Below are 26368 nucleotides of genomic sequence, written 5' to 3' on the forward strand. Positions count from 1 at the left end.
AGCAGCATTGCTCTGGACAAAATGACGACCACTTCCTCCAACTTGTACAACAATTACACATCTTCTTTTCTTGAACTAGGTCTATAGCATGGGTACTATCTTTAGGATCTATCAGAATATCATATGCTGCTTTGATAAAGATTATTTCCCGAATTCTGAGGGTCACTAGGTCAGCTGCTTAAGCCAGACTTTTAAAAACCCAGTGAAAAAGACCATGCCATGAAAAGTACAATTGCCAGTGTCTCCATGGAAACTAGAGTACAAAAGGGCTGTTTGCCTAGAAAGGTCTGTTTATTTTATTTTATTTTTTTAAACTATCAAGAATAACCCTTTGAGATGTGACATTCTGTTTTCACAAGCGCACTCAAGGTGTCAGACAGAGCCCAATTTTATATTCCTTGAAAATAGAGCACGCTGTAGTGTTTGCTGGACTTTTCAACATGTCACTTTCAACCAATTTTATGTACAAATGGGTTACAGTCCCATGAAAATATTCAGAAAAAGAGGAAACTGTTTCAAAAAGGAGTATTAAGTATTATTACATTGAAAGCCATTCAGAGTGGAAAACCTTCCCACCCAGCCTCCAGTCTTTCAGGGGAACGAGGAACCAGAGTATTTGTATAAAGTGGGAAAGTCTCATCTTTACCAACTGGAGGGCTGAGGGGAGCTCAGTTAAACTGGTCGTTCATCTCCCTCCTTTAACTCATACTTGCTGTGGTGACATGATCTTGGAGTCACTTTCAAAGGCACCCTTGGTCCCCTGTCTTCTGCAGCACTTATTTCAATTCTCCCTCCACTGTGGCTCCAGGACACGCTTGCTTACCCCAAGATCAGGTCTTCAGATCTGTGGAGAATTTGTTACATGAGATTTATTGAGAAGTGTTGGATTACAGGGTATTCCAGGAGTCATTTCCATCTTTAAAATAATATATTCATTTAGACTATCGAGGGCTTGCTTCTCAGATCTGTCATTTTAAAATATGCCCCTTTTGCACCAATGCAGCTTTGATGCAACCACGTCTGAGGAGCAGCCTTTCGAGGTTGTGTCAAGACAAGAAGCGGGGATAATTTAAGGTGACAGGGCCAAGTTTAAAACAGAGGCCCAGTGTTCCTTATTTTGGGGACTGGGCTTAGACTGAGCTACTTTGTGGCATCTAGAGCTTTGGAGAGAGCTTCTCAAGTTTTACTCTCTACTCTCAGGAAAATGAGGCTCTCCTCCACTGGCACGGATGAAGTCCTTGTGCAGAGTGCATTTTAGAGACCTGAAATCTAGGGATATCGTGTGAATTAGGTGGCGTTTTTGTGGACTCCCTGAGCTTTCTCCTTGACAGGGTCTTTTATCATTGAAAATATTTTGTACTCATATATTCTGTACACAAATATTTTGTGCTTCAAAATGAAATGCCCCTGCTGTTTTATCTTGCTGTCTTATTGAAGTGAGAACCAGAAGTGGCCAACTCTTGGAGAAACGATTCGCCGGGTGAAGGATTCACTCTTCCCCTCCTATGAGTGTTTCTCTTGTTCTGCCTTCCAGGCATGTAGCCCCTGTTGTAGCCTTAAATGGTGGCCCCCTAAAGGCTATGTTCAAGTCCTAATTCCCAGTACCTCTGAATGTCGCCTGATCTGGAAAATGGGTCTTTGCAGATGGAATTATGTTAAGGATCTCAAGATGAGATCATCCTGGATTAACTGAGTGGACTCTAAATCCAGTGACACATGTCCTTGTTAGAAACAGAAGAGGAGAAGACACAGACACACAGGAAAAGGCCAAGTGAAGACTCATGGGAAGATGGAGGCCACTATTAGAATTATGCTTCCACAAGCCAAGGAACACCTGGAGTCACCAGAAGAGACAAGGAAGGATTCTCCCTAAGAGCGTCCAGAAGGAACAAATCCTGCCAACATGTTGATTTCAGACTTCTGACCCCCAGAACTGTAAGTGTTGTTTGCACCCACCAAGTTGCGGTAATTTGTTATGGCTGCCACAGGAACTTCATACACCTGTGTTCATTATTATCGACATTGCTCCTTGGGAAACCTATTTCACTCCTTCGTTTTGTACTTACCATAGTCAAGGCCTTGGAAATATGAACACCAACAGGGCAAGTCAGTGCTTTTGAGGAGTTTGTAATCTGGGTGTGGGGAGAGAGGGAGATGGGTCTCTACCAGCCCTGATAAACAACACCAGACACATGCAGATCCCCAGGTTAGCCTGTGCTCAACCCTCTGTGCTTTGCTGATGGCAGGGCTTCTCAGCCCTAACGCTATTGACCTTTGAGAGAGATAAATGTTTGTTGTTAGGTTTCCCTGTACATTGTAAGATGATTAGCAGCATCCCTGGCCTCTACCCACTGGATGCGGTAACAAGTCCACCCCTTCCTCCATTATGACAATCGAAACTGTGTCCAGACATTGCCAAATATATATCCCCTGAGGGAGCAAAATTGCCCCTGGTTGAGAACCACTGCTGTATGGCCTTTCTCTTTCTGGAACACTGTTGCCCTTGACTTTCTGACAAGTTCTCGAAGTCTTTCTTGATTCTCAAATCTGGGTGCGCCTCTTTCATTCCTATGACACTATGCACAAACCCTAGTTAAAACAGTTGTCTTAGCTTTCTGCACTTTTCTGTCTGAACCTCTGCTTTCCAGCAAAATCTGAAGTTTTGTAAGAAAAGGTGTGTGTCTTTGCATCTCTGTTTTCCCTCACACCTAATGTTTGTTGAGATAAGAAGGAAAGACCTACTGTGGTCACACTGTGGGGCCCCAGAGGAGACAGATGTGCAAGGCCCAGCAAAGGAACAGTTTATTACTAGAAAGAGCTTTGTCCCCACACCTCAGGGTAGCCTCATGGGAGGCTGACTGGGCCTTGTGTGGACCACAAAGCCGTCTTTTGTGTCCCTGGCCTAAAGCCAGCAATTTGAGCAGTGTGGGCAGCTTTTGAGATCCCTTTTCTCTGGGCCAGCACTCCCCAAGCTTGTTTTGTGGCTCAGCAGCCCCTTGAGATGGTTCTGGAAGAAAGAGTCTCAAGGTAATTGATATTTAGAAAACCCTGCCTCCTACATGTCCCTCTTAGAAATTCGCAATGCGCATTCGTAAAGATGAAAGATTGAGATGAGAAATTTGTTTCACGTTATTTAGATCATTGTTTTCTGAACTTACAGGACCATGGAACCTAAAACATCTAAGAAATTTGTAATGTCATAACATATATTTTGGGAATTATTAACTCAAATTCATACCCTAATGTCATCCATCTGAGGCAACAGGTACACACTGGCCCATGTTGCTTTTTATTTGTTTGTTTTTAGATTTAAATTAACATCTATAAATCAGAAGATTTCTCCTAAAAATGAGTTTGGAGGCTTTCTTTAATTTTTCTTTTCCCATTTGGTATGAATTGGGTGGGACTGAACAGTATCTGCTCAGTTTAAAGGGGAAAAATGCTCTCCAGTAAACCCAAATCCCCATTGTTTCCTTTTATCTCTCTGAAGGAAGCTGAGGGTCAGATGCCTTTCATTACATGCTTATTCTCTCATTTTCCCTGTAAGAAGAGAATACTGCTCTCTTGGAAATGAGGATAAAGAGAAAGGCTTGACGGCTGTGTTTGAGCTTTGAGCTCAACATCTTGAGTGTCTTATATGTGGGCAGTGTCACCTCTTGTGCTGGGATGTGAATGCCTTCCATGGAGAGAAAGCAAGGGAGGGGAAACCCAGGCAAAGCTCATCAAGGGAGACAAAGACCGTGTCCCTCCAAGGCCCCAGGTTGCAGGTCTCAGCACCCAGGATTCCACCAGAAGCAGACCATTCTTCCACTCCTTTAGCAAAGAAACTCTAAGGAGAGTTTCCCTGAGGTAGGAAGTCCCACGGAAGTGAGGAATCTTTGAGGTGGATATAATTAGATAGCTGGATATGGGGAGGAGGCCTTCCTTCCTGCTGGACTGAATGGCAACAAATAAAGAGATTGGAAAGTGTAGGGTGTGTCTAATATGTCTGTGGCAAGACCCGTTAAGAAATTGTTTCTGCACTTCTGGGGGATGGGACAGGGATTTGGCCACAGACAAAAGGAAGAGAAGTGAAGGTCATTGAAAAGGTACTTATGGACTCAGGCTCACTGGAGTGGAAGGATGTTGACAGATTCTGGTTCAGACTCCTCATACCTAACACTTGGACAGATTTATTCACATTAAGAGGTAATGATAGATAGCCCCAAACGGGCGGGGAGTGGGGCACAAAGACTTAAGCCAAAGAAAGGGTCTACAATGGGAGAACGGCAGACACCAGGGTGGCTGGGATGCACTCTGGGTGGGAGGGCTGCCCTCAATGCAGACTCATTCTTTGCATTCATCTAAGCTCCCCTGACTGAGGGATGATGGTGACACGAATCTAGTTCTCTCAGCCGGCCAGGCATTTGGACTTGGGTGTCAAGGACAATGATCATGCATTCTTCCTAATTCAGCCTGTCTTTGTGAAACTGTTTACTTTCCCCTGAAAGAGTTAAAGTGGCGCCTCACTGTGACGGGTGCAATTAAAACGTCATTTAGACACTTGGAGAATAATCTGGCTCCAGATTTTAAAGGGTCTCGAATAAGACCTCATGGGCCCTTTAGGGAGGGAGATAACATTGTTATTGGTGTGAAAGGAGGGTGAGGGAGCACGGGGTCATGGTCTAACCCAGGGAAGATAAATCTTCCTGTGCTGAGCAGAGGCCTGGCCATCTCCTTGTGATGTGGACTTTATATACAGGATCTGACTTGCGATTCATTAAACTGTTCCCATTTTAGTCACCAGTGCCCATGAAGGCAGATCTGTGCAATCTCATATTCCAGGAAGTAAATGCAACGTCGCAGGCCAATGAAATTGACTAGTCTGACAGGAACACACAAACAACTAGGACGTAAGGCTGCACCCCGCATCCCCCCGCCGTGTTTATTTAGGAGTGGAGGTCCATTAAGTGCTCTGTGATGGCCTTCCGATAACATGCCCACCTTTGTGGGGCGGCTGGGGCTGGATGTCTGCCCTTAAATGTGACAGCTGACATTTTTGGATACACTTAAAGATGGGCTTGTCCACTACACTGCAGAGGAGAGAAACCACACATTTTAAAGTTATAGCATCTCTAACTGGTGCTTAGGAACAAGTGGTTCTTTTCAGAGCTTTCCGTTTATATCGAAGTCTCTTTCCCCTGTGAGAATATTGTAAAACTTGGCGTTAGCTATTGGGAATCTACTGCTGGAGGGAGCAACATTTCAACAAGTATTTATTGGATGCGCAAGGAAAATAATGATGAGTTACATGCACTTTATCAACAGTGTAAATTTTGAGGGATATGGAGGTGAGGCAGAGACCCCTAATGTTTTACCATCTTGAACTTTGAGTCTTAGGAGTGAAGTCTCTGAAAGTTTGGGCAGTGAATTGTAGCTTTCAAGGCCACAGTCTACTGACTAAGTCATATTTCTGTCAGTTCCCCCCAAGCTCGAAAATGCTCTCCCCATCTGAACTTCATCTTTGTGCTTGTTCATTGCTCCTTGTCCCCTACCCCACTAACAATACCTGTCTTTGATCTTTTTATTTTCATTGATTAATTGATTGATTGATTCACTCATTCACCCAATATTAACCGAGTGCCTGGCACTGCCACGGTGCAGGGGACACTGCAGTGAACACCTCAGAGAATTCTCTGTTCTTGTGGAGCTGAAATTCTGGGGTAGGGCAAGGGGAGAGACAGATAAATAAGTAAGTCATTAAATAAAGATGATAATTTCTTGGAGTGATTAAATGCTATGCTGAAAGTGAAGCAGGGCGATGGGACAGAGAGTGGGGTGAAGAGCACGCCTGATTTAAGTTGGGTGGTCAGGGAAGGCCTCACTGAGGAGGGAGTTCTGAGCCGAGATGGGAAGGTAAAGGGCGGCCACGTGGCCTAGAGGCAGGTGTTCCATTTGGAGAGGGCCAAGGGCAGGATCAGGTTTGGATTGGTTCAGAGACACCAGAAGGCCTGGGAGGCGGGGAGAGTGTGAGCCAAGGGGGCAAGTAGGAGATCTGGGGAGGGCCAAAGGTGTACAGGGCTCTGAAGGTCATGGTTAAGGGCATGGGTTTAATTCGAGGTAGGAGGGGAATCCAAAAGAGTGTGTAAGCAATGGTGTGATGTGACCAGAGGTGCATTAAATCAGCCTTGCTTCTCTTATCTTTTTAGGGCCACTTCAAATGTAGCCTGTGCTGTGAAACGTTTGCAGCAGAATGAATCCCTCCTGGGATCTCAGACTGACAGTGTGACCACAGACTAATGAAGGGTCATGATCTTCCTATCCCATTGCCTCCATGCTCCGTGAGGGCAGGAATTGTGCCTTGGTTGGTCCTGCTTCTCCACAGTGCTTTGCACACAGTGCCTAGTCAATAAATGTCTGCTGCATTGACCTTAATTATAAACTTCTGGAGGTTAATAACACTTGCCCAATTTATTTTGTAGAATTCCAAAGGGCCCTTAAGAAACATTCTTTAATGATCAATCGGGCTCTTGCAACAGTGGTATAAATGGATTATCACACAGCTGGCTCCCACCAAGTTTGGAGCTAATTAGGGTTAACTTGATCAAGAGAATTTATTCAAGTTACCTTCCTTGGTCCATTTGTTTCCTGCAGGTTATTTTAGCATGTTTCTTAAACGCGTCAGTGTTTGGGCAGTGAAGTCAAGATTAAAAGCCCAGACTCTGTATTGCAGGTCCCAGAAAAAAATGTACATTTTAATGGCTGCTCCTCTAACTTCAAAATTAAACATATTACATTCTTGGGAGTACGATTTCAGCTTCTTTACATTTATGACACAAATGGAACCATTCGCCCTCACTTCAGTCTATAAAGGCAAGACTCATTAGAAGGAGGAAATTTCCTTTATCATTAATAGGCCACACTCACATGATATAAAACGTCTCCTCTCCTCCCACCTCCTTCCCCAAAACTTCGATTCTCATTTTAAGCAGTTCCCACATAGACTATTTATCTTCCACATTTTCCCAACTCTCAATGGCACCATTATATCCTTTATTTGGAATCATAAAACTTTGAGAATAAAAAGAAGCAAATTAATCCTCCCAGGGGAGAAAAGGAAGACAGATCCTGCCAGCTTTTAAATTGTAGGATTGGACTGGCCTCGAAACAGAGTTTTCTTTTTCAACAACTTAGCCGGTGGGGGGAAGTGAATGGTTATGACAGAGAATCCTGAAATAAAATGCAGAATTATGCAAACTTGTTAAAAACTGACATCTTGAAATGAAAACTGTTGAAAGCCTGAGGAATAAACAACGCGGGCTGGAATGGGAACATTTTGAAGCTACGAATGGGTTACTCAGCTTTTATTATTCACAGCGGAAAATAACCTTGATCATGATGTGAAAACCACAATTTCCCTTATTTGTGGATCATACCAGATTAAAAAGCAGTCAGGGAAGAAGTGTGGCTGGGCGAATTGAACCCCGTCCGAAGAGGCAAGTGCTTGGTGTCCAGAATTCTGTCCTGGACGCTGGCTTGCTCTGTCCAATTGCATAAGTCGCTTAACCTCCTGATGACTCCTTTCCCATCATCAGCCTGGAATTAAGGAGTCGGCCTTTCCTCTGGGGCCTGAGATCTGGATTTTCCTAACTGCCAATTGGATAACAAATTTGCCATTGCAATTTGCTCTAAGGAGTCTCAAGGTTGTTGTGAAAACAAGCGATAAAAGTCAGTTAACGAGCCGGCTGCCACCAGAACAGCCAATGAGAAAACCTAAGGGCATAGAATGCCTCAAAGTGAATCTCCAGGTTTGGGGTTCTGGAAACAGAGTCTACGAATAGTAAAGCCTTTATTATTTTATTCTATTTTATTTTTATTACTTTTTAAATTGTGAGGTAGAGTCCCTGGATAATTGATGAATATCGTGTTCTCATAAAGTAAAACGAAAATCACTGAATTAAGAAACAGTATACAAGCACAATATTATAGTTTAAAAGGATCTTAGAGATAATCTGGTCTAGCAGTTTCTTTTTGCAGGGGAGGAACTTGTCGATGCAAAAAGTGACCTACCCAAGCTCAGGGAACCATACATAGATCCTGATGTCACTGGAAACATGATTTTGTTGGTGGTTTAGTTAATTCAATAATTTGAACAGGAATCCGCAAAGAATGCTGACAATGCCAGAAGTTTTTGCATAACAGTTAATTTGATGGTAGAAAGAGAGACCCCGAGGCAATGGTGGATAATGTCTTTTATTACAAAAGAAGTCTTCTGAATCTAAAAGGGGGTACCCTTTAGAAAAATGATGGAGGCATAGCTGTTGATTACAATGTTTAAATTGCAATAATAATTTTTTTTAAGTTTAATTTAAACTTTCCCTCCCTCCCTCCCTCTTTCCCATTCTTTCTTCCTTCCTTCCTTTTTCTTTCTGTGTCTCTCTCTTCTTTTACATTTTTTTTTTAATTTGATGGGACATTCTGGAGAAAAACTAGAGTAAATCTAGGCCTTGGTGACCTATCACTGAGAGAAAAACCAAGAAAGTGGAGGGGGGCCGATTCACATGGTGGAGAGGAAAAAGCTCGTGTGATTTACTCTGACTTGCTAATTTTCAGAAGGAAATTAATAAAATTGATTCCAGCAAAAACTCTAAGTGGACAAACAGAAGAAAAACAGGTCAAGAACTGTGGATATTTAGGGCAGAGAGAAAGTTCTTAGAGAAATCTTTCCCTCAGGGAGAAATAAATATTTAGGAGAAATCACGAACTCTAAGGATCGTTAAAGCAGAGATCACCCATAGGATGGAAGAGAACCCTCCCACCATCTACTAATCCCAGTTCCTAGACTCGGCGGTGGGAACATGATTAGTTGTTGTGGGTTCTGGAAGAAAACGGGACCTTTGGCAATAAAGCCCTGGAAATATGTATTTTTAAGTGCTATAAAAGATGTGGAAAGCAACTTTTCTTTTCATCCTGGGGACTAGAAATAATACACCTGCAAGGACAGATGAATGGCATAATGTTGGCATTCAATGGGGCATTAAACATGTTGCGCCACGTTTATGGGGTTTTCCTGTCATTAATTCTAGGTAAAATAAACTTTTAAAAAATGTTTTGTTGCGTTTTTGGATCGTGTTTATTTTTCACCAACTTGCTTTTCTTTGCCGTTTTTTTCTGCCAGGTTTTCACGTCTATTATGTTTTCTTGTGTCCGTCATGCTCTTGGCTAATTTCGTAACTGGCCTGCCTCTGCTATGGGGCCTTTCTTTTTCCTTCCCCTGCCCCTTGGAGTTCTTTCTTTCATTCCTGCTGCTCGTGTTTGGACCCATGTCAGGGTTGGATGTGGTTGGTTCTGCTGACCGCAGTCGCTATGGTTGGTCTGTGGCGCCCTGGGATTGGCAAGGTCTTGGACAGACTCTCCAGGAGCTGCAGAGATTGGGGCCACTTGAATCTCTCCATTACCACGGTATCCATTCTACAATCGGTTGTGATGGCAAGGCCTTGCCTTTCTTCCTAGTTCAACTTGTGGCCTTCCTCCTTCATTTTGTCTGCCTCCTTCAAAAAAGTTCCCTTCCCTATTAGCAATACACACACCATTTGCAGCTAAGGGAGAAAGAATGGTGTTTTGGGTGGAGCAATGCAGTGAGAATTAGGAAACCTGGGTCCTCTGTCCCAGCTGCCACTCACATAGTAACTGTGTGATGCTGGACAAGCCACTAAACTCTCTGATGTTCAGTTTTCTGAGAGGTTTGGATAAGACTAGTGCGTCGTCATCTCCTGGGATCGATAATCTAGGTAATTTCTCCTCTGGGACTCCAGGTATGATAGAGGAGGCCAGCAAAAAAGGAGGGGAGCAGAACACACTGTCTTGATGAAGTGGAACTGAGAGACTCAAAGGGGTAAAATTTGTCTTGAGACTTACAGAGTAGAGTTCAAGGACTGGTCTTATGGGACTCCTTGGAACTTTTGTGAAAAATTGATTAATTTAGTCAATGAATAATTATGGAAAGCTTACTATGTGCCAGGCTTTGTTCTGGGTGCCTGGCACATAGCAGTGGACAGATAAGACAGATCCCTCATGTCATGGATCTTAACCATTGTTAGTGTTTCAGGTGGTCATAAGAGCTGGGAGTAAAGTGCAGCCTGCTAAGGGGAGGGTGAAGGGATGCTGTTTTATACAAGGCGGTCAGGGAAGCCCACTCAGAGGAGGCAGCATCGGAGCAGAGACTAAAATAAGGTAGAGGAGGGAATCATGTAGATGTCATGGGGGAAAGAGCATTCTAGCTGGGGGAAACAGCTAGTGCACTGAGGTAGAAGGAGGCCAGTGTGGATGGTGCTGAGGGGGTGGGGGATTCCTAGACTCTGCTACGAGGTCTATCACTGTATCCATAGGCCTAGTGTTGGGTAGACTCGGAGGCTAAGCAGGTGCCCCAGGGGTTTCTCCTGCCCATTCAACACTTGACCTTAGGGCCTGCCTGGTGACCAGGTGATGGGTAAGGGATCTTCTAGCTCTGTATCCTGGATCCTTCAGGCCAGTGATTGTTTATTTTATTGAAGACTGGTCATCGATGATCTGAAGAGCCTGTGCTAGCCTCTCTGGAACCTTGTTTTGGTAGCTTGGGAAGAATCTTCCCCTTAATTCCAGAGAATTCACCATCATTACTGTTGCATAATCCTTTGGTGCCTGTCACTATGGACGCTGGGCCATTTCTGTGTTTAAGATCTCTTCTGATCAGCGCTAGGGATGCAAAACAATGAAGACAGGTTCCCTCCTGGTGCTCAGAGAGTACTCTCAGGCTGATTTAAGGAACACCCATGTAGTTGTTTAGACACTCAAGTCCGCTGAGAAACTCGAGTCAAGATTATTTATCTGACTGGTAGAGAGCCTCTGCTGGCTTCAGACCATGGGTAACTGATTGGTGCTTGTTCAACTGAGAAGTAAATTGAACAGCTCCGTGACTTACTCCACTTTGCAAACGAATTGGAGGGTGTGGCAATGTATCCTCATATCTTTGTAAGACCCTTCCCTGACTCAGGAAAAGAATCCCTTGTAATTCCTGGGCCCAAGCAGCCAGGCCTTGGGCAAAAAGTATATTTGTCACACTAAGAACATTAAAGATCAGAATTTGATAGGCCCTTCAGTAGCTGGTAAAGATAGGGTTAGCTTAGTTGCCTTCACAAGGAGAAACTTCTGAAAAAGAGATGTCCACTTTCATCTGAATGGTCTTGTTCTCATGGACCCACATGATAGCAGCCAGACTGCTTGGTGAACAAACAAATGTCTCATGGGTCCTCATGCAGAAAATGTTTACCAGATGCACCAGCAGCCCCTCTGCTTGCTGAGCCTGCTTTTGCAGCTGTGATGTCAGCTCTGGGCTTTGATTCATAAGGCTTCTTAGTCAGAAATCCTACCCTTCTGCTTCTCCCCAAATTCCACTGTCCCCCAGGCCCAGCTCAAACTTGCATCTTCCATGAAGGTGCCCCAGATCTCTCCATTCTCTGCCTTTTCTGAAACCCTACAGCACTCTTGGCTGTCCCCCATTTCCAAATCATGATCCTTTTCATGGCCTGTCTCCTCATTTTGAGTAGGAGTATCTTGTAGTTAATTCAGAGTTTACCTCACAGGGCCAACCATCAGACCTTTTTCTGTAGTCTTTTGGTTTCTTAAAGCCTTTTCTTTTTCATTTGGGTGTCCCCAGTGCCATCATGGTGACACATCGTGGGTGACCATCAAGTATTTGTCCCAAATTGAGTATAATTAGCTGAATGAACTTAGGTATAGCACAAACACTATGCCTAGCATAGGATTTATTCTATGTTATGAAAAACTGGTATGAACGAACAGAAAATGCAATCAGAATACTAAGAGGTACATGTCTACAAGACTAGATGAGATAATTCACAGCAGATGCATTAGTAGACAGTGTTTGGCCTCACTAGTTATAAGAAAGCAAAATGATCACGCCCTTCACTCATGGGTGCTACGACTTGGGACTGCATATGCCTTGCTGGCAGCGGTGTACATTGGTGCACAGCATTGCACGTTGATAATGTGTATTTTGAGTCATAAAACATTCATATGCTTTGACACGATAATTCTGTTCCTGGGAATTTATTATAATGAAATAATCCAAACTAAGGAAAAAAAATCTACAGTTTTTTCATGGCTCTGCTCCTTATGGTTTTAAAAACAAAGCTGCAAACTCCATATCCAATAATAAGGGTTAAATAAAACCTAATACATATATGTTCTGTGGAATACTCTGCAACCATTATAAAAAGAACTTATAGAGGTTTTGTACAAGTTGAGCCACGGTTTTAAATATAATATCTAATGACAAAGCAGAATATTTTCATCATTCAGTAGCAACACTGAATAGGGGAAAGAGGGCTGAGTTAGAACTGGAAGAGCTGGAATTCAAGGGAGGGGGTCTTTATTTGGCTTATATTTTACCCTTCTGATCCTTGGAGTCTTCATCTATAAAATGGGCACAAAAATTTTTACCTCTTAGGATGAGATATCATGTGTGCAAAATCCAAGGTCTGAGCATAAACGTCATACTCAGGGAATGTACGTATTATTATTAGCAAAATTTACTGTACCTATAATCTACACTAAGGTGACAAGTAGTTAAGGATGAATCGAAAAAAAGAGGTTTTGGTGTTGCTCCCTACCGCAGTGGGAATTTTAGGAGGGACCAATTGCTGAGATGATGAGGCAGGATTTTAAAGGATGGGGAGATGGAGTGGGGAGAGCACTGTAGGATGATGAGAAGACAAAGATGGGGCAGTGAGGTGGCCATCTGCATGGGTTATGGAGAAAGGCAGAGGCTGGCCTGATTAGTAGAGAGGGGTGTGTATGTTAATAAGTGGTGGGACAGGGATGTGGGCAACATTCTAGGGGTCTTTGCCAGTATCCATCTTTGAAAGAAAGCATCCTCAAGTGAAAGTGAATATTTGAAGGGTAAGGTAAGATTTGGTGGAACGCGGAAGCTTCTGAAACTCCTTACTGATGGAATGGAAGGAGTTAACTAACTCAAACTTCATCCTCTGCCTCCCTGCCTATCCCAATACCCAGTCAGGAAATGATCCAGGATCAATCATTTACATCTTAGTATGAATTCATGTCTACTTTTTCCTATTTTCAACAATCAATCAAAATTCATTGAAGAATTCTTTCAAGTATTTGCATTTTAAATCTTATTCTCTACTACAGAATGAAAAAAATTCCTCCATGTGACAGGAATTCTAATCATTGGGGACTGTGGAGAGAGGCATATGTTTAATGCTGACATTGAATATGTAAATTGTTGGTAACTCTGTCTACACATAATGCCACCCCTACTATAACTTTATTACTTTGCTTATTTGCTCATTAATTTATTCACTTATTCATTTATCCATCCATTCACCATCCATCCACCTTCCACCCATCATCCATCCATCCATCCACTTATTTAGCAATCGTTCATCAAACATGTATCTTGTGTAGGCAGAACGTCAGATGTTGGTATTATAAAGGTAAATATCACGTAGTGTCAGTCCTTGATGATCTTGGAAGATTATGCTTGAACAAAAGCCTTCTTCAAATACTATCCAAAATATTTTTTTGTGTAGAATTAAATAGATGAAAGAGAGCAAAACAATAAAAACATTCATGGCTATCTCTTATCTAGAAGCTTTGAACACAGTAGGCAGCTGTGAGTCAGCTCTCAGAGGCCTCCAGTATAAACTCCAAGTGGGGTGTTGTACTGAGCCCCTCAATATTTGGTCCCTAAAACATTTCCAGCCTCATCTCCTGCCCCTCCTCATCGCTTTCTAATCCATATTCCAGCTACCCTGTACCAGCTCTTACTCCTGAGCATGCTAAACATTTTTACATTTCTGTGCTATTGTGAACATGCTGTATACATTCTCAGTCTGAAACATTTCTTTTCAGTCTCTCAATTCCTAATATTCCTTCCTAATCACATTCTCTTATCAGTTTTTCTGTGAAGACTTCCTGGTCCTCCGCAGGTAGAGCAAGTCACTGTCTCATTTGTGTCCAAGAGATGCCCTTGACCGATATGAGACTCGTAAGATAGCAGACATCTGGGTGAAGTGGGAAGCATGTGTGATTCCAAAAGGGATGGAGTTGACCACGGATGCTGACTCCAATCCTCACAACACTCAAAAACTGCTTGACCTCTGTCTGGTTATTCAACATCTCCAAATTCCTGCCTTTCTCACATCCTCACTGTTTGCCTTATTGCAAACAATAACGCCTCATTGAGTTGTTGTGGGGATAACTGAGGCATTGTGAGGAGAGGAGCTGGTCCCAGTGCCTTACACATGGGAAGTACTCAACATTTGCTCACTTGTGTCCCCTTATTGTCATCCTTGGTGTGTCAGGCTCTGTCACAATGCTGTGAATGCCTCAAGGTCAAGGACCACCTTGCAACATCCAGAGAATACTTGCTTCTCAGAAGCAAAGCAATACAGCATAGTGGCTAAGAGCAGGAACTACGGCACCAAACTCCCTGGCCTTGGGGAAACTACTTGAGCTGTCTGTGACTCAGTTTTCTCATCTGTCAAATGGGGATAATAATAGTTGCTGCCTCATAGGAATGTTATGAAGTTTACCTAAGGGCCTGGCTAGGGTAAGCTCTCAAAAAGGTTGGCTATTTGGCTATTATTAGTAGGTGCTCAAGAACTGTTTATTGAAAGGCTGATGAATAGATTTTAGTGTGTGATAGTCTCAGGAAGTCTGGCTAATATGAAGGTGTTTATTTGGTTCAGAATGCCTGTTCTCGACCTACCTATAATTAGTTTCTATGACTAGGTTACTATTAAGTTGAGAGGAATTATTTTCCTGTGATGGTCAATGTCCTGAAACACTAGAGGTTAAATGCTACTTATGCTTTGAACATTCAAGTGGAAATTATTTTGTTGGTTTTAGTAACATGGATGAGTTCTAAGGTAAGTAGTTGGTCAAAAGTATAAGTTTTCCTGTAAAGCAGTGACCAGAAATATCTGAGCTGCGGCCTCTGAGAATGTTTGGAAATATTTCCTTCAAGTCTTACTTCTCCCACCCTAAAAGAATCTGTGTTGTTGGCCTTTTGTTGGGGGAAATTCAACTAAATGAAGGTAAAACCTCTGACGAAAGAGCCCTATCTTATTCTTTGCATCCCATTCAGCTTCCAGAACAGTCCTGGCCCCACAACGTTGCCCACTAAAGATCTAGAGCTCACTCTCTGAAATTCCCATGTGATCATCGCTGGACCCTAAGGAAAGTGTTAGTTATGTATGCATTTCATTTCTGACTATGAGATTTAAAAAAATATGTGAAACAACATCATTTTCTGTCAAGAGGATTGGATTAGGGAGACCTATGGCTGAGTGTCACCTCTGCCTTCCATTAGATGAATGACCTTCATGTCTTCAACCACTCTGAACTTCTCCTTCCTCATCTGAATGTGAAGCAGTTGGACATTAATTATGATAATAGCAAGGATACCGTATATGCATATTTGTCTTTGGTCCCGAGCTAACATTTGCACCAATCTTCCTCTATTTTAGATATGAGATGCTGCACAGCATGGCTTGATGAGTGGTATGTAGGTCTGCTCCTGGGATCCGAACCCACAAACCCCGGGCCGCTGAAGCAGAGCATGTGAACCCAACCACTACACCACCAGGCCAACCCCCAAGGATACCACTTTTGACTGCTCACCATGTGATGACACTGTGCTGAGTGTGGTGGTATATCCTCGCCTAAATTGCCACATCATTCTCAACAGTAGCTGCCTCGACCTCCCTGTGTTACAGGTGAGGAGTGTAAGCTGAGGGGTGCGGAGTCATTTGCCAAAGGTGTAAACAGCAGCCTCAGGATTTGAGCCTGGGTTTGTTTCTATTTCACAAATCTATGAATAATCGTCGATTTGTGACAAAGAGCCTTAACATGAATGAGGTTTTTCAGGAAGGATTAAGAAGGGACTTTCCCAGTATATTAAGAAGTATGTTTGCCCCACTTCTCTCCCTCATTCCTTCTCTCTCTACCCTCTAACGCTTCTTCAATCAACTCTCTGGCCCACCTTACAGAGGGGTAACCTTCCTGGTTACTGGTTACCTCCCTCCATGGTACCCTGTACTTCTCTTTCCAAATGCTTATAATACTGTTAAATAATTAATTATTCACTTAGTTCTTTAATGTCTGTTTCTGGCTACAACATAAGCCCCACAACGGCAGGGCTGCCACTACATATTCAGCCTGAATCCAGAGTTCTTGTAGCCCAGTAGACAAGGCCAACAAGAAATGCTTGTTAAGAGGATGAAAGAATTAGCACTTGTGCCTCACAGTGGAGGTGGTCAGAACAAGCCAAGATGGGTGGCTGGTGAATCATGGTAACAATTCTATTCAATGTCAGGCCTGCCTTTCTAATTATGTACCACCCCAGCCATGGGCAGTAGAGGGCTAGTGAGCATGCTCCACTGAACACCAACGACTGTCTTTCAGGAGTGCTCTAAAAGATCCACTTTGAATTGGATGGGTAGTTACATCTGATGATTGTTCAGGTCCCTCACAATGTGATCATTTGTTCATTCATTTAGTCAGTCACTCTGTTAAGCACTCATCACTGCTATGAACATTTACTGAGCACTGTGCTAGTTGCTGGTGACATAATTGTGAAAAAGAGCTTATGCTCTGGTAGAAAAAAATACTAGCTGACATCATCTGAGTATCTCCCCTGAGTCAGATAGTATATAGTATGCTTTACTTCTAGTCTTCACAATGACCCTGCAGGTTATTACAACAATGTTGTGAATGAGGGCACAGGCTCAGCGGGGAGGTTATGTGGCCCAGCTAAGGCCACACAGCTAGGAGGTGGCAGAGTTAGGACTCAAACTCAAGACTGATAAGATTCTAGAATTCTATTCCATGAGATAAAAGAAAGTGTGACTTGGATGGACAGCATATCTGTGAAACTTTGAGTGTTATTAAAGCAACTTGCTCAGTTATTTGTGCAAATTTGCTTTTTAATGCATTGCACTAATGCACGGAACCCTAATTCTCCACTTAAGGTGGTCCCCGTGTGGAAAGGGACAAATGCAGGCCAACATATAATTAAGGATTGTTAAGGAGTTCTCCCCTGGGATTTGTCCCTCAGAAGGCTTCACCAGGAAGGTCACACGGAGGTAGTCTGAAAGGAAACAGAAGCCCCACAGATGCACGGAGGTTCAAGAGACAGAGCTTTCCAGACAAAGAAAAATCTCACATAGATTACTTATTTTTCATTTTGAAGGAGAAGGGGTTGTAGTTTGTTACTTTTTGAGGGTGCTATATCGAAAGGCCACCATGCCCTCCCTCAGTCCCCCTTTGGTGCTCATACTGACTGATGATATTCTCTCTGGCTGCAAATGAAGAGCTTTAGAGAAGAGAGTAAAACGCATTTAGACAACTGTTACCAATGATGATTAAAAACAGGAAAAACAAAATTAGCCAGCAATGAGAGAATTTTTTCACCTCTGAAGGCAAAATAGTGTCTTGTGATGACCTGAGTGTAAGGAGCTCTGAGTTCAGGTCCCAGCACTCATTCGCTATGGGAACTTGGCCATGTTCCCTGACCTCTTTATACCTGAAATGGTAATGGGCTGAGGTGGACGAGATCAGAGGGTTTCAACTTCGCTCTGGGGAGCTACAGAGATTCTGGGAAAATGCTTTAGGGAGCAATGTAGGGGTCACAGGGGGATGCTGAGGTGGAGATCTGGGACCCCCGCTTCTGCTTCAGCCCCAGCAGTTCTGCTCTTATTTGCCTTCTCCTTTGGAGATTTCATTTTAACAAAGTTTTCTTTGCTTTAAAAGAGATTCACTGGGCTCCAGTCTCTGCAGCACCTCCAAGGCTCCTTCCAGAGGGGTCCTGGCCGCCAGCACCAGGGCTGGGTGAGGCCTTTGTGTGACCTGCAGTACCTCGGTTACTTTGGAGACACCCAAGTCTATTCACATAGGGCTGAGAACCAGGATTTGGCTTCGGGTCAGGAATCCTGACGCTATCGGTGTGGGCTGCGGAATGGAGCCACGGGACTTTGCAGAGAGTGTGATTTTCTGGGAGCATACGAAGGAAATTTAGCAAGTCATTAAGGAAACGACTGGTGAGCAGTTCGTGATCTGCGCCAGCATCAGCTTATTTGCATGGTTGATGGTTGAAACAGGATCCTACCTGTAGCTTCCCTCTAGTGGCTCAGAGCCAGCCCCTCTGCAGTCTGTTGTGTCTCAAAATCTTCTAGGTTGCTGCGCACCCAGAATTGCTGGGACAATTACAAATCAGATGTGCCGGAGACTCAGGGCAGCAAAGAACAAAGGATGGAGCCAAAGAAAGATGTCCCTTGTGGCTTCCCCCTCTGACGGGGAAGTGCTATTCTCAAGTGGTGTTCCAATATCACGTAAAGAGCTATTACAGGATATAGGCCAGCGGTTGGGCTGTGTGACTCTAGGCAAATTACTCCTCCGAGTCTCAGGCTTTTCCTCTGTAAAATGGGGATAATAATTGTACATCCTTCACAAGACTGTTGTAAATTTTCCAAGGGAAAATACCTGTATGGCACTTAGCATGGAGCCTGCCATGTAGAAAAACAGTTATTCTTTTCATTTATTATTTGGTTTTCTGGAACTTCACTATTTCTGCAATTCAAATGGTGATATGATAAAGCAAATGGATGAAGATGCCACTGACCTTCACGCCTGGGGGACAATGGCTATATGTGAGTGTGCACGTGAGCAGGTGCATGTACAATATGCTTAGATATTGCATAGAAATCATGTAAATATATATATATTTGAAAATTTGGGCCATGGAGTGTTGTGTCTATTCTAACCACGCCAAAGAGGTAAGAAAAACGTTTCAGGTTTTAATATGTGCAGTCCTGACTAATGTCAAGCTCTGCTCATTTATTCATTTAAGGAAAACTCACTGTCTCCACTCCAGGTTAGGCCTTCGTCTAGATGCAGAGGATGTATACGGAATTCCTAGCTCAGAGGCATTTACTGTAACAGCTGGATAGACACTCAATCATTCAACAAATACTTATTCAGTGTCTATTTTGTGTCTGGCATCATTCTAGGTGACATTTGAGATGTAAAGAAAAAGAAGACGGGTTCTTTGCCCTCAAGAAACTTATGCCCTGCCAAGAGGAGGAGCAGTTTGTAGCAGCAACAGTCACACCATGCCCAGCAGCTCACCGAGCATGCCCCTCCTTCAGGATCCTTCCGTTCTACATTTATATGACCCATAGGGGCCCCAAAAAGTGATCCTTCCCGGATAAAAAGGCCAGTTCCAAGGGTCACCTGACAGCTGTAATGTCAAAAATATCAAATGGGAATCACTCTTACTCCAATTGTTTTCCATAAATTAAAAAACAAAGTCAATTTTGACAAGCCCTTTAGTCACCCCCATGTCTTATCTGACTTCATTTCCAGTTCCATGAAGTGGAAACAACTGTGCCCATTACATAGATGAGGAGTCTGGAGTTCACAGGGAATTTATGTCACTTGCTCCAAGTGGCACAGAGTGAGCTTCCTTGGTAGAGTGGAGTCGAGGCGGGGTGCAAGCAGCAGCACATTAGGGGGCTTCCAGGAGCCTGGCCTCACTTCGAGAAAATAATATGCCTTCACCGAACCATCATATTCTTATTTTTCCTGCTTCTATCTGAAGCAGCAATTTTGAACCTCTTTTGTGTCATTGCTCATTGGTGACCGATAACCTTTCGTCTAGTGGCTGTTTCCTAGTTTTCGTCATCTCTATCCCAGCTGCCTTCTCAACTATAGCTCGATAGATTATCTCTCTCTCGGCCTCATCCATTTAGATAGAGTCTTTCTATTCCACTGTGTCTAGTTTTTATTTTCCAAAAGCCCTGTGTGCTAGAATTTTAACGCTGGAGTCTGTTTCCTGGTTGAGTCTTGTCTCTGTTAGCCAATGATATCATGTTTCTTTTGAACACATGGCCGGTGGTTTCATTCTCTGCCACATTTGGATGCTGTTTATGGCTTCTGTGAGGGAAAGGTTAATTTCCCTTTTTGGTGTCTGATTTTCTTCCTTTAAGACATAAACAGCTGACTTAGTTTTAGTTGGAGTCAGAGATCTTTGTGTTGACCCGAATCTCTTACAGCCTCTGAGTATTATAGTGCTTGACCAATAATGCGGTAAGCATGCTTGCAGCGATTGCTCATATTTATTTTGGCTTTCAACTCCTATTGTGTCTACCTCTGTAAAAGCTTTCCTGTCTGCTCTCTTCTCCCCATTCTTATTACTCCCATTCCCATTTAGGCTTCTGTGCCTCTCTCTCAGGCAACCACAGTGGCCTTATAAACGGTCTCCTTGCTGCAACTCTTTCACTGTGTTCCTCTCACCCATTTCTGCCAGGCAAATCTTCCAGAAGTACAACTCTGATCCTGTCACACATCTGCTCACAAACCACCCATGAGCTCCCATTCCTTAGAACATAAGTCCAAACTCTTTATATAGATTAGTCCTTAAAGCTCTCAGTTCAACCTTGAGGTTTCTATGAGCTTTCATAAGACTCTAAGCCAAGCAGAATATCTGGGAACTCTATCAAGTCCTCTAAGAAGTACTTTTCTTAACTAGTAGATCCCACTCAGCCACACATGGTTATAGCATTCTCTTTACCTAGAATCTCTCCCCACTTTCCTTTCTCTCTACACAGCCTGGATGTCCTTCAGGCTCATATCAACCCCATCCCCTCCGGAAGCCTCTCATCTTCTTGATGCCTTTCTCTTGATGTCTTTCTTGTTTGAATTCTCAGTATAGTGACTGCAGTGATATTTACCAGCTAAGTGGCCTCTGTTTATTTCAAGCATGAGCCACAAACTCTACTAATGTCTCTCTAGTTAGTCCAACTGTGAAAGTTGAATTCAGATATAAACTGGATGGTTTATACTTAAAGTGACACAAACTTTTCCCCCAGACCCCTAGAGTGTGGAGACCAGTAAGAAATTGTAGTTACTGATGTAGGTGACTCAGAAAGTTTTATTTCCTATGGCCTGGGCCTGATCAACGGATGCCTCATGTGGTTCAGATCCTCGCATGTCTCCACCAACTCTTTCCCCAAACCGTGGCTCCTCATAGGGTCCAGGGTTACACAATCCTCTTTCTACTGTACAGGCTGAACCAGGCATTTGTAAACACAATTTCTGCTCCCTTGGTGTGCCCTCTGAGTCACTGGTACCCTCTTTGGGCCTTTCACATAACTGCCATTGGCTCACTTCCTGGACACACCCATTCACTCACTGCACGAGTTAGCATCTGTCTCCACATTCCTCTACTTCCCAAGCACAGCCACTATTCTAGAGGTCTTCTGTGTCCACATGCGTGAGCAATTCAACCCCTTGTTCTCTCAGTTCCTTATTCTTCTCACCTCTAGTGACTTCCCCTCCAAGCCACTTCATTCGCCCACTCTTGTGGTCATTTTCTGGAACTTCTCCACCTTGGAAGTCATAAAATTCACACCTCCCACTCTCTGACCACAACCTTCCTCTCCTTCCAATTCCCTTGCTCGCTTACTGTCAGCTTTCTGGTTCTTCAATTGGGACCTCCAATTCACTGACCCTCTTTGTCTTAAACTATTTTCTGCTCTTGTCTTTACTCTCATTCCTATTTACATGGATTCCACTGTTCATCACTTCAACAACTCTTTTAACTTTAATGCCATAGCTCTGTTGTCTTTTTGACACATATATCACAAACTAACCCAGGGTGTTTCCAACCATCTGCCCTATCTGTGTCCATAGCCTGGCTGCTGAAATTCTGTCAAGGTCGAATAAATTCTAGCCTACAGATCAAGGCCACCATAAATTAATGCACATGGACCTCAACAGATGCCTCAGTGCTGCCCCGCTAATACATTCTGCTTCACTTTTCAGGTTTCTTGTCTGTTTTCCAGTAGATATTTCAAATATTCTCCTCTCTTCTCAAAACTCAAGCTCTGCCTGTACTCTCATGCTTAGCACATAAACCTCTTTCCATTTTCTGTCATAAAACCTATAGAGTGGCATGCAGACTTGCCCTTCCTTTCCTGGGTGGTTTTTTTTTTTTTTTTTTTTTTTTGGTGAGGAAGATTGGCCCTGAGCTAAGGTCTCTTGCCAATCTTCCTCTTTATTTTTCTCCCCAAAGCCCTAACACATAGTTGTATATCCTAGCTGTAAATCATTCTCATTCTATCTAGGATGCCACCACAGCATGGCTTGATAATCAGTGCTAGGTCTGCGCCCAGGATCCCAACTGACGAACCCCAGGCTGCCAAAGTGGAGTGTGCAAACTCAACCACTCGGCCATGGGGCCGGCCCCCTCCTTTCCTCTTTAAAGTCTTCTCATCCAGCTCTTCCAGCTCTCTCAGGACCTTTCTGTTTCACTTATTCCTTCTTGATGGTTTCTTAAACATCTTCCTTTTTTGGCAGGTGCTTCCTGTCAGTATTTAAACATACTTATTTCTTTCCCATCATTAAAACAAGAAGACAAATCCTTCTTTAACTCTCTGTCTCAGTCTACTGGCCACTCCAGGCCCCTTTCCCAAAGATGTAGAAGCAGAAACTGCTTGGCTTGAGGAACTGGAAGAAGTTCACTATGAATTGAGCATGTGGTGCTGGGTTTTAGGGGATAGGAGATGAAGTTGGAGCTTGGTGCTTCATAAATATTGATTAAACTTAGTTGAGCAAACAGAGGTTTATTGGGTGCCTATGTGTTGTTTAACAAATATGCCAAGGATTTGATAGCTACACAGAAGTATGACACAGAGCCCTTGCCTTCAAGGAACGTATGATCTAGCTGGAGAAAGAAGTTAGCAGTACTTGAAGAGTTGGTAGTATGGGATAGATGCTAAGTGAACTGGCTCAATCTTCAAAACATGTCCTGAATCTGATCCCTTCTTACTACTTCTACCTCACTACGATGATATAACTCACTAGCACTTCTTTGCTGGGTTATTTCATTTGCCACCTAGTTGATCTCCCTGCTGACACTCTTGCTTCACTTTGGCCAATACCTACAGCCAAAGTTTGCCTTTTAAAATATGTCATGTCCTATCTCTTCTTGGCTCCAAACCCTCCCCCTTGGATGCTAATCTTCATTAGTGTTCAAGTCAAATTTTCACCATGATCTATACCCACCACCCACCCTCTGATGTCATCATCTATGGGTCTCTACTTTGCTCGCTGGGCTCTATCCACACAGACCTCCATGCTATTTCTTAAATGTAGCAAACAGACTCCTGCCTCAGGAACGTTGTACTTACTGCCATTTCTACCTGGTAGGCGTTTTTCTCAAATATCGCCTTGACTGCTCCTTCACTTCTTTTAGGTCTCTACTCAAATGTCACCTCATTAAGGAGTCCTACCCTGATCACACTGTATGTAGTATGGCACCCCAGCACTATTAATCCCCTCCCCCTCCCCCTTCTTTATTTTTCTTCTAGCACGTATCACCATCCAGCAAATAATTATTTTTGCATTCGTATATTTCCTGTGTCTTCCTATTATTCTGCTCCATGAGCAGAGTCTTGGTCTGGTTTGTTCTCTAATGTATCTCCAGGGTCTTACACATAATAATCACTCAACAAACAGTGAGTGAATGATGAAAAAGAACCTAGCCCCAACCTGCTGCATGTGTTCACTCAGAGAGCATTCATTAAGCATCTACTATGTGTTAGTAGGTGGTTGCTAACATCTTCAAGGGCTGGTGGCATGCAGTGAACGAGCCCCAAAATGATCTGAGTGTTTCAGTGACAACCAAGGCGGATCATGATGACCCAGATGTCTCTGGTTTAAAATCTACGGCTTGATGTCCCCATTCCAAACCCCAAATCCCAGGGCTTATTAAAAGCTAATTACTTCTAAACAGCATGTTGTGATTTGTGACAGGATGTGTGAGCAGGCATTCACATCCTCCTGTGCTGCTGGTGTCAAGCAGCATTTTACAGCACCCAGCGGCTGGAAAGGACATTAACATGATCTAGACCCAGACCCTCATTTTACAAATGGAGAAACTGAGGCCCAAGAAGGACGGACTTGCCTCAGATCAGAGAGTTAGCTGCCTGCAGATCTCAGCAAGAATCCCTGGGTCCTGCCTAATGGATTGGGGATCTTTCCACTATACCACTCTGCCTCTCTTCACCACTCCTTCCTTTAATCCCCCCTTACAATGTCCTCCTTTTCTTCTTGACAGTCAGAACTTTGTTAGGGAGCTGGGCAATGTGTGCTATGAAAAGCAACTTTATAGCTCTGTGCTGTTATGATCATATTTGGGGGTGGGGTGGTGAGAGCAGGCGGGAAGGAGCCAAGAAGCCTGGCTTGCATGACTGCTCTGTATTTTAATGGGATCCCCGCTGGTCACACCCTCTCCCGGGCTCCCTCACCCCAAGGGCCACATCGCGGTCACCCAGCAGTCAGGGAAACGAAAACAGTAATCTTAGAGCCTGGAGTGGAGCTGAAGGCAAGACCCCTACCTGAGGCCTAGTGCTCAGGCGAACAGCAAAGGAAAGGAAGAAAGCAAGAGTGAGAACAGCAGGGAACCTCCTAAAGGAGAGGTGGAGAAATTTGTTTTTCATGGGGGGGCCCAGAGCAAGAGCCTGCCACCCACACGTGGCTGATTTTAGCCACTGCTCTTTGGGTAAGTTGCTAAACATGGTGGAGAAGAGGGATGAAAAAGAACTTATTATGTGACAAGCTCAGCTTATCCACGTAGAAAGCATCTGTCCCCAAAACTCATAGATCCAGGGCTTATGAAAGCTGTGTTACAGGAGAGAAACTGATGACCACTTGGTGAAAAAATATAATTATAGACCCTGGAATAGAACATCATAGCAATAACTGGCATTTATTGAGTACCTACTATCAGCTAGACAATACCTCACACATATTGTCTAATTTCCTTCTTCAACCCTATAAGGGAAGTACTGTTTTTAGTCCTATATTGTGAATGAGAAAATCAAAGCTTAGACAAGTTAAGAGTGTGTCTCAGGTCATACAGCTAGTAAAGGGTGTCTTAGGAGTCCAACTCAGAGTGTGACTCTAGATACCATTCTATGTTCTTTAACACTATTACTAGATTTCCAGGCACTGTGCAGGGTGCTGGGAATAAAAGAACCAGAGTGAACAAGACTAACACAGCTTCTGTTCTCCACGGTGAAAAAATTCTGCTAAAGTAGCCAGCTGTTAAGTGACAGAGCTGAGGCTTAACATGGAAGCGGTTTGACTCCAGTGCTGGTACGGTCCTCATTTTGCCCAGAATACTTCCACCCTCCACAACAGACTTGTTTGGCTTCCATTGTCCTGGGAGCCAAACAAGTACACTCCAAACTCAGCTGCCAACGGTTTCCCAAACAAGGCCAGTATGTCTATGTGCTTGCACATTCTCTTCCCTTTCCGGACAAATCTTCCCATCCTTCCCATCTTACCTCCTGGAGGAAATGTTCCAGGACCACTAGAACCCTATGTAATTGTCCCAAGCCTAAGTTAATCCTAGCTAGGAGCATGGTCAAGTCTTTCATACGAACAGTGGAGAAGGCAGAATATTTGGGTACATATACCAGCAGATTGGTGCATCATGTGTTTGGAAGTTCTTTTTTGATTATGTCTATTTTCTCAGTGAAATAAGACACAAAATATTATGGACTGAATGTTTACATCCTCCCCAAATTCATATATTGAAGCCCTAACTCCCAATATAATGTTATTTGGAGGTGGGGCCTTTGGGAGGTAATTAGGTTTAGATGAGGTGATGAGAGTGAGACCCTTATGATGAGATTATTGCCCTCAAAAGAGGAGGAGACAGAGTTATTGTCTCTCCACATGCACGCACAAAGAAAAAGCCATGTGACACACAGCAAGAAGGCGGCTGTCTACAAGCCAGGAAGAGAGCCCTCACCAAGAAGTGAATCTGCCGGCACCTTGATCTTGGGCTTCCCAGCCTCTAGAAGTGAGAGAAATAAATGTCTGTTTTTTAAGCCACTTAGTCTATGATATTTGTTATAGTAGCTTGAGCTGACTGAGACAGTAATTGGTGCCAAGAACTGGGGTGCTGCTGTAACAAATACATAAAAATGTGGAAGTGGCTGTGGAACTGGGCAATGGATAGAGACTGGAAGAGTTTTGAGGTGCTTGCTAGAAAAAGCCAAGATTGCCATGAAGGGATTGTTAAAGGAGATTCTGGTGGGAGCTCAGAAAGAAAAAAGTAGAGAAAACTTCCATCTTAGAAAATGCATAAATTATCATGAATAGAATGTTGGTAGAAATAGGGATGGTAAAGGCTATTCTGGTGAGGTCTCAGACGGAAATGAAGAGCATCTTATTGGACAATGGAGAAAAGGTCATTCTTGTTATAAAATGCCAAATATCTTGGAGGAATTGT

General features: G+C 43.5%; 1 long non-coding RNA gene across 1 annotated transcript; it reads left to right on the top strand.

The window, feature by feature from the left end:
• Positions 1-1729: 1729 nt before the first annotated feature.
• Positions 1730-19386, top strand: LOC139082374 (uncharacterized). Its single transcript, XR_011538303.1, has 3 exons — positions 1730-1935; positions 15534-15782; positions 19074-19386. It is a non-coding gene; the product is annotated as an uncharacterized lncRNA (long non-coding RNA).
• Positions 19387-26368: the final 6982 nt, after the last annotated feature.

This window comes from Equus przewalskii, chromosome 3 (assembly GCF_037783145.1).
Source record: "Equus przewalskii isolate Varuska chromosome 3, EquPr2, whole genome shotgun sequence".
NCBI lineage: Eukaryota > Metazoa > Chordata > Mammalia > Perissodactyla > Equidae > Equus > Equus przewalskii.